Source organism: Equus quagga, chromosome 8 (genome assembly GCF_021613505.1).
Source record: "Equus quagga isolate Etosha38 chromosome 8, UCLA_HA_Equagga_1.0, whole genome shotgun sequence".
Taxonomy (NCBI): Eukaryota; Metazoa; Chordata; class Mammalia; order Perissodactyla; family Equidae; genus Equus; species Equus quagga.
In genome coordinates this window covers 55,436,311-55,445,838 of record NC_060274.1, presented here as the reverse complement: position 1 = coordinate 55,445,838, position 9,528 = coordinate 55,436,311, and the positions used below count along the sequence as shown (strand labels likewise).

General features: G+C 38.6%; 1 pseudogene; it reads left to right on the top strand.

The window, feature by feature from the left end:
- The first annotated feature begins 342 nt into the window (after positions 1–342).
- Positions 343–941, top strand: LOC124243308 (gametocyte-specific factor 1-like; annotated as a pseudogene).
- The last annotated feature ends 8,587 nt before the right edge of the window (positions 942–9,528 follow it).

Genomic DNA, 9,528 nt, shown 5'->3' with positions numbered 1-9,528 from the left:
TAATGAAACGATACTTTTCTAACTTGATCTTTTCAATGTTCTACTGTAGAAATGTTGACATGCTGACACGTGTAGATGTTGATTATATTCTACTATAAGAATTAGTTTTATTTAGCCACGGATGATTGAACAATTCCATTTTTAGATAAACTACATATATAAGCATTCCAGGACTGAGCCCCCAGCCCCATGCTCTGCCAGAGCCAAGACCTCTGTCACACGAAGTGGGGGCTGGGACCCCACTCCCTAACGACAGGAGCCGGCAGTGAGCATTGCTAGAGCCGAGCTGCGGGGAGAGCATGTCTCCGTTGAGCCCTTGGATTCGGCCCCTTCATTTCCAACATGGAGAATATTTACATTGATTCTCTGGATCCTGAAAATCTATTACAACGGCCCTATGATAAAAACCGCTAGATCAGGGCCTGCAGGTTTCCTTATCATCTTGTTAAGTGCAGACAAAATCATCCTGATGTCGCAAATTCATTACTTGGTCCTTTCAATGCTCGCCACCAAGTTCCTCGGGCCGAAATCAGTCATCGTATCTCAAGCTGTGAGGACAAAAGTTGTATTGAGCAAGATGTTGTCAAGCAAACCAGGAACCTTGGACAAGAGACTGGCTGAGAGCACATACCAGTGGCCTCCTTGTGATGAAGACTGGGATAAAGATTTGCGGGAACAGACCACCACCCCATTTGTCTGGGGCACAACCAACGACTTGGCAACAACAGCCCTGTAAGCAACGTATTGTGGAACATAAGCGTAAGGTGGCTTCAGGCATGCACGTTCACAAGTCTCTGCAGAATGTTCTGCCATGGAAAAGTCAGTGGAAATACACAGTAACTGAATATCTCTCTCATCAAATGCCAGAGGCTAGAAGACTTGCTTCTTCCTGCTACCACTGGGTTCTTCATTTTTCTCCTAATGTAGTTGTAGAAAGATAAACTGCCTGTGACTTTAAAACTTAATACCTTTTTTTCTACCCCCTTTGAATCCTCCCTCATTTAATGCGAGAAAGAATCTTCATACTCAGAAGAACTCTTTCAAATAAACCGTTGATGTAGATTTAAAAAAAAAAAGAGTTCCAGTACTTCATGCAATTCATCTTATCACGTTATTTCTCAAGGTGAAGTAAGAGAGAAAAGAGGTGAAATGATTACCACTTCTTTTTACTGTCTGATTTACACTTAAATAGAAAACACTTTTTACTACCATCTGTATGGCTATTTTTATGTAAGGATAGTTACTATATGAATCCTATGACTATTAGTTGTAGATAGGTAAATCAAGGATTTAATATCTCTCCTGGCCTCAGATTACAATATAGTTTGTAGCGCACCTGTCAGAAATGCACACTGCATTGCATCATAGTACTGTAATTCAGATCCAATCGGTCACTGTGCTGTCATCGAAGTTTTAGGTCTTTGGATCTGGAGCTCAAGAATCGTTCTTTAGCATACAGAATATTTAGTGTAATGTATTTTATGACTGCTGCACAGATCATTTCGCTAGCAGAGTGTTAAAAGAGCTCTGTACCTGACACAGCTACATAAGCCAGTTTTTTATGGAGAATCTTACAAAGATCCTTTTTTCAACATATAATCATTATTTTAAAATGAATTAAATTTTAACGTATTTTTAAATAAGGCATTTTATCATATTCTTACACCATTCTGTGAGATATGCAAGATAAGTATTGTTATCTAAGAAAATGAATTTGTCTTATGATACCAGATGTGTTAAATAGAAAATAAAGCATTTTTAAAGGAAATAAACTATTTAATATATAACTCAGGATTGCCTGAATACCTTCATATTCATGCTTTCATTTAGAAAAACATCAAGTTTGATCTTAATGAAACATCACAGGTTGTTGCAAAGCTTGTACAAGATGACCAGAAGATGAATGAGCCCATTCAATGGTATCTGCTTAGCTGTTCAAATTCTTTGGTCCTGCCTCTACCACAGTCCACAGACAGATGGCCCCCCTCTGAAATGCAGCCTGGGCCTTGAGAATCTGAAAAATTGTGCTTACTAAGAAATGATTGAGAAATATATTCAAACCATATTAAATATGCATTTTAATGGCTATACAATATCTCATTTTAAATACACATTCACATTTATAATAAAATATAATAAAAATGCCTTGGAAGATATATATCAAGAATTAGCATTGATTATTGCTGCAGTGTGACTACAGATGCCATTTATTCTTCTTTGTGTTTTTATCTATATCTGATAGTCTTATCAACAATGGCTATGTATTTGTTTACTCTTCCACAAATGTTTAGGGAACATCTACTATATAAGAGTCACTGCTTTAGGTTCTGAACAGTGAACAAAACAACGTCTTCATCATAAAGCTTATGAAATTAGAATAATTTCTATTGGAAAATGAAATAGTTTATCTTTCTATAACTACATTAGGAGAAAAATGAAGAACCCAGTGGTAGCAGAAAGAAGCAAGTCTTCTAGCCTCTGGCATTTGGTGAGAGAGATATTCAGTTACTGTGTATTTCCACTGATTTTTCCATGGCAGAACATTCTGCAGAAACTTGGGAACGTGCATGCCTGAAACCATGTTCCTCTTATGTTCCACAACTACGTGACATATAAAACAAAGAACATGGGTCTACATCCACATGATGTTGGGGCAGAAGTGAGAGTCACTTGCTGCCAAGAGGCAGTATGGGGCCTGATGGAATCTGAAGGCATATGTGGAAGAACAAAGAGAAAGCTAAAAGGCAATCTGAGCCTTACACAGAGCTTCAGGCAGTGGCCCTTTATCCCACAATCCTGCAGTATTAATTTGGCAGATGAAATCGTCTTGAGATCTCATCAAGATGGTGGCATAAGCAGACTCTGAACTCATCTGCTCCTACGAACACAACCAGGTTACAACTAATTTTGGAAAAATTACCCTGGAGAGAAAACTGAAAACTGGATAAACCCCCCCCCCCCCAACAACAATAAGGGACAGTCCTGACTAAGGCAGAAGAGGCAGAAATTCCTGCTGTAGAGGAAAAAACCCACCTTTGGGAGCAGCGGAGCTTCTCAGCTGGCACGGCGGGAGCCACCCTAAGGTACGCAGCCCTCCCTGGAGGAGTGAGGACCAGAGTGGGGGCCAATACTGCTATAAGCAGCCTTCAGACTCAGCCCAACTGAGACGGGGGTCTTACTGTCTGGCTTTGCTGGCTATTAACAGCAGCAGGGACACCCCCAGAAAAGCTATTGGCCGAAAGCCAAAAATACCTGGGACCTAAAGGGCCCATGTACAAACTCACTCATTGCAGCAACCTAAAATAACCAGAGAGGAGGCTGACAGTCCTTTGGTGAAATGAGACTCCCTGGTGGGTTCTGGGGACATCTTGGTGAGAGGAGGGACCTCTCTGGAGACTGAGACATTCGTAGGGGTCATTGTTCTGAGCTGGTCCAGGCGTGCTGACACAGACCCCGGTGGGCACCATTGAGGTTAACCCCTTGGCCTGTTAGCCCAGGGGTCTGCCATGCCCACTAGAGCAAAGATTTAACTCAGTTCAGCCAGGACAGGCAACCCGCACTAGGGACTGGCCCCACCTAACTGCAAGCCCTCAGGCTACATTTCAGCCTGCATTGACTGGGTGCCTTGATCCTTTACAGGAAGGCAAGTGTCTGCCTCTGTGGGGCAGGGCCTGTGTGAGGACCAGGTGAACTGTGGGGGGCATTGGTGGAGAGGTGGGGGCCTCTGCAGTGCGGTGTCGGAGTGCACTCCAGGGGGTTGAGAAGTCTGCACAGACCAGGACTCTGTTGATGATGTGTGGGGTCCTGTGGGGGATAAGGCTTATCAGCAGCAGAAGACCTGTGCTTCACAAATAGCCATAAAAAGGATCAGCACCGCCTTCCAAAGCCTGAAACAAGTGAGTGCTCCAGTGCCTAGGGCCAGCCCCACTCAGCTGTACTCCTAAGAGAACTGCCAACAGCCTTGTAGGCCAGTGGCCTATCACAACTGTAAGCCCCTGAGCCTAGCAACCAGCTACACTGTGTAGCAACCCAATTAAGAGGAAAATTGCAATAGAGGTGTGCTGATAGACTTTGTAGCCAACAGTGCTGAGGCTCCCCAAACCAGATTTGCAAACAGTTGGACAGGGAAGAAAAGACTAGACTCACTGGGTTCCTGCAGTGGGAGCAACCCTGCCACAGCAGAAGGACACAAGTAGCCCACAAAGAGGTCACTCCTGGATCTTCTGGACTGGTGATGAGAGGGAAGCACACTGCTGGGCCTCATAAGGCATTTCATACATAAGGCCACTTCTCCAAGATCAGGAGACATAGCTGACTCACCTAATACATAGAAATAAGCACAGAGAAAGAGGCATAATTAGGAGACAAAGGAATACTTTGCAAGCAAGGGAACAGGACAAAACCCCAAAAAAGGACTAAAAGAAACAGAAACAAGTGACCTACTCAACAAAGAGTTCAAACAAAATACCATGAGGATGCTAACAGATCTTGGGAGAAGAATGGATGAACACAGTGAGCACATCAGCAAAGAACTGGAAGATATAAAAAAAAATCAGAAATGAAGAATACAATACTGGAAATGAAAAATTCACTAGAGGGACTCAATAGCAGAGTAGAGGATGCAGAAGAACGGATCAGTGAGCTAGATGAAAGACTAGAGGAAAACACCCAAGCAGAAAAGAAAAAAGAAAAAAGAATTAGACAGAATGAGAACAGTCTAAGGGAACTCTGAGACAATATCAATCATGCTAACATTCAGATTATAGGTGTCCCAGAAGGAGAAGAGAGAGACAAAGGGGAACAAAATTTATTAGAAAAAGTAATACATGAAAACTTTCCTAATCTGACGAAGGAAACAGACATCCAAGTTCAGGAAGCACAGAGAGCTCCAAACAAGATAAGCCCAAAGAGGCCCACACCAAGACATATTATAATTAAAATGTCCAAAATTAAAGACAAAGAGAGAATCCTAAAAGCAGCAAGAGAAAGGACACAAGTGAAATATAAAGGGAAACCTATCAGGCTATCAGTGTACTTCTCAGCTGAAACCCCACAGGCAAGAAGAGAATGGCACAACATATTTTTAAGTGCTAAAAGGAAAAAACCTACAGCCAAGAATACTCTATCCATCAAGGTTGTCATTCAGACTGGAAGGAGAGATAAACAGCTTCCCAGACAAGCAAAAATCAAAGAAGTTTATCACCAAGAAACCAGTTCTACAACAAATGCTGAAGGGTCTTATTTAAGTGGGAAAGCAATGACCACAAATAGAGATAAAAAAATTATTATCAACAAGACAAAACAGTAACAAAAAAAAGGCAATAAAAATCACTAGTAAAGGTAAAACTATAGTAAAGGTAGCAGATTAACTACCTGTGAAGATGATATGAAGGTTAAAAGAAAAATGTACTAAAATCACCTATTTCAATGATAAGAGGGTAAGGGATGAACACACACTAAACAAGAGACTAGATATAATTTGAAAAACATAAAATGTGGGAGGAGGGGAATGAAAAAGTAGAGCCTTTAGAAAGAGGTCAAGCTAAAGAGTCTATCAACTTGACATAGACTGTTATATACATAGAATATTAAATAAGATCCTCATGGTAATCACAAATCAGAAACTTATAATAAGCAAGAAAGTAAGACAAAAAATCAAACATATTACTAAAGAAAGCCATCAAACCACAAGGGAAGAGAGCAAGAGAAAAAGACAGGAACAGAGAAGAACTATTAAAACACCCAGAAAAAGAAAAGGAACAAATGGCAATAAATACATATTTATCAATAGCTACTTTAAATGTCAATGGACTAAATGCTCAAATCAAATGCCATAGGGTGGCCACTTGGATAAAAAAACAAGACCCATGTATATTCTGCAAACAAGAGACACACTTCAGACCTAAAGACACCCACAAACTGAAAGTGAAAGAATGGAAAAAGATATTCCATGCCAATGGCAAAGAAAAGAAAGCAGAGGTAGCAATACTTATATCCTACAAAAAAGACTTTAAAACAAAAACTGTAACAGGAGACAAAGATGGGCACTACGTAATGATAAAGGGAACAATCCAACAAGAAAATATAACACTTGTAAATATCTACGTACCCAACATAGGAGCACCTAAATATATAAAGCAATTATTAACAGACATAAAAGTAGAAATAGACAGTAACACAATAACAGTAGGGGACTTTTCACTCCACTTACACCATGGATAGATCATCCTCACAGAAGATTCATAAGGAAACACTGGCCTTGAAGGACACATTAGAACAGATGGACTTAGTTGATATATACAGAACATTCCATCCAAAAACCACAGATTACACATTCTTTTCAAACGAACAGAGAACAGTATACATGACTGATCACATATTACGCCACCAAAAAAGTCTCAATAAATTTAAGAAGATTGAAATGATACCATGCATCATTTCTGACCACAAAGGAATGAAACTAGAAATCAACTACAGGAAGAAAACCAGAAAAGCCACAAAAATTGGAGATTAAACAAAATGCTACTGAACAACGATTGGGTCAATGAAGAAATCAAAGGAGAAATGAAAAAATTCCTGGAGACAAATGAAAATGAAAATATGACTTGCCAAAATCTATGGGATATAGCAAAAGCTGGTCTAAGAGGGAAGTTCATAGCAATTCAAGCCTACCTCAACAAACAAGGATAATCCCAAATAGACAGTCTAAAAGCGCATCTAAAGTTACTGCAAAAAGAACAACAAACAAAGCCCAAAATCAGCAGAAGGAAGGAAATAATACAAATCAGAGCAGAGATAAACGATTTAGAGACTAAAAAATAATAGAAAAAATTAATGAAACCAAGAGCTGGCTCTTTGAAAAGATAAACAAAATTGAAAACCACTCAGCTACACTCACCAAGAAAAAAAAGAGAGAAGGTTCAACTAAATAAAATCAGAAATGAAAGATGAGAGATTACAACAGACACCTCAGAAATACAAAAGATAATAAGAGAATACTATGAAAAGTTATATGGCAACAAATTGGATAATCTAGAAGAAATGGATAAATTCTTAGAAACATACAACCTTCCAAAACTGGACCAAGAAAAGTAGAAAATTTGAATAGACCAATCACCAGAAAGAAGATCGAAACAGCAATCAAAAACCTTCCAGAAAATAAAAGTCCAGGACCAGATGGCTTCTCTGGTGAATTCTACCAAACATTCAAAGAAGACTTAATACCTATCCTTCTCAAACTCTTCCAAAAAATGGAAGAGGAGGGGAGACTTCCTAATTCATTCTACGAAGCCAACATTATCCTGATACCCAACCCAGACAAGGACAACACAAAACAAGAAAATTACAGGCCAATATCATTGATGAACATCGATGCAAACATCCTCAACAAAATACCAGCAAGTCGAATACAACAATACATTAAAAAGATCATACATCATGATCAAATGGGTTTCCTTCCAGGGATGCAGGGATGGTTCAACATCTGCAAATCTATCAACGTGATACACCACATTAACAAAATGAAGAATAAATATCACATGATCATTTTCATAGGTCAGAGAAAGCATTTGACAAGACAGCACACATTTATCATAAAAACTCTAAATAAAATGAGTATAGAAGGAAAATACCTCAACATAATAAAGACCATATATGACAAACCCACAGCAAATATTATTCTCAATGGAGAAAAACTGAAAGCTATCCCTCTAAGAACAGGAAGCAGACAAGGATGCCCAGTGTCACCACTCTTATTTAACATAGTATTGGAAGTCCTGGCCAGAGCAATCAGGCAAAAAAAAAGAAATAAAAGGGATCCACATTGGAAAAGAGGATGTGAAACTGTCAGTCTTTGCAGACGACATGAGTTTATATATAGAAAACCTTAAAGAATTCACTAAAAAACTTTTATAAACAATAAAGGAATATAGTCAAGTCACAGGATACAAAATCAACATACAAAAATCGGTTGCATTTCTATACACTAACAACGAAGCAGCAGAAAGAGAAATTAAGAATACAATCACATTTACAATTGCCAAAAAAGAATAAAATACTTAGGAATAAACTTAACCAAAGAGGTGAAAGATCTGTACACCAAAAACTATAAAACATTGTTGAAAGAAATCAAAGAAGACACAAATAAATGGAAAGATATTCCCTGCTCTTGGATTGGAAGAATTAACATCGTTGAAATGTCCATACTTCCTAAAGCAATCTATAGATTCAATGCAATCCCTATCAAATTTCCAACAACAATTTTCACAGAAATAGAACAAAGAATCCTAAAATTTATATGGAACAAGAAAAGGCCCCGAATAGCCAAAGAATTCCTGAGAAAAAAGAACAAAGCTAGAGGTATCACACTCCCTGATTTCAAAATATACTACAAAGCTATAGTAACCAAAATAGCATGGTACTGCCACAAAAACAGCCACACAGATGAATGGAACAGAATCGAGAGCCCAGAAATAAACCCACATGTTCATGTGATCTCAAATATAGAAAACCCCAAAGAATCCATTGGAAAACTGTAAGAAGTAATCAACAACTACAGCAAAGTTGCAGGGTATAAAATCAATTTGCATAAATCAGTAGCATTTCTATACTCCAGTAATGAACCAACAGAAAAAGAACTCAAGAATACAATACCATTCACAATCACAACAAAAGGAATAAAACACCTTGGGGTAAATTTAACTAAGGAAGTGAAGGACCTATATAATGAAAATTACAAGGCCTTTCTGAGAGAATTGGATGACGACATAAGGAGATGGAAAGACATTCCATGTACATGGATTGGAAGAATAAACATAGTTAAAATGTCTGTTCTACCTAAAGCAATCTACAGATTCAACGCCATGCCAATCAGAATCCCAATGACATTCTTTACAGAATTAGAACAAAGAATCTTAAAATTCATATGGGGCAACAAAAGACCCCGAATTTCTAAAGCAATCCTGAGAAAAAAGAACAAAATGGGAGGCATCACAATCTCTGACTTCAAAACATACTACAAAGCTACAGTAATCAAAACAGCATGATACTGGTACAAAAACAGGTGCACAGATCAATGGAACAGAATTGAAAGCCCAGAAATAAAACCACACATCTATGGACAGCTTATCATTGACAAAGGAGCTGAGGGCATACAATGGAGAAAAGAAGCTCTTTTCAACAAATGGTGCTGGGAAAACTGGAAAGCCATATGTAAAAGAATGAAAATTGACCATTCTTTTTCACCATTCACCAAAATAAACTCAAAATGGATCAAAGACCTAAAGGTGAGACCTGAAACCATAAGGCTTCTGGAAGAAAACGTAGGCAGTACACTCTTTGACATCAGTATTAAAAGGATCTTTTCGGACACCATGCCTTCTCAGAGAAGGGAAACAATAGAAAGAATAAACAAATGGGACTTCATCAGATTAAAGAGCTTCTTCAAGGCAAATGAAAACAGAATTGAAACAAAAAAACAACCCACTAACTGGGAAAAAATATTTGCAAGTCATAATCTGACAAAGGCTT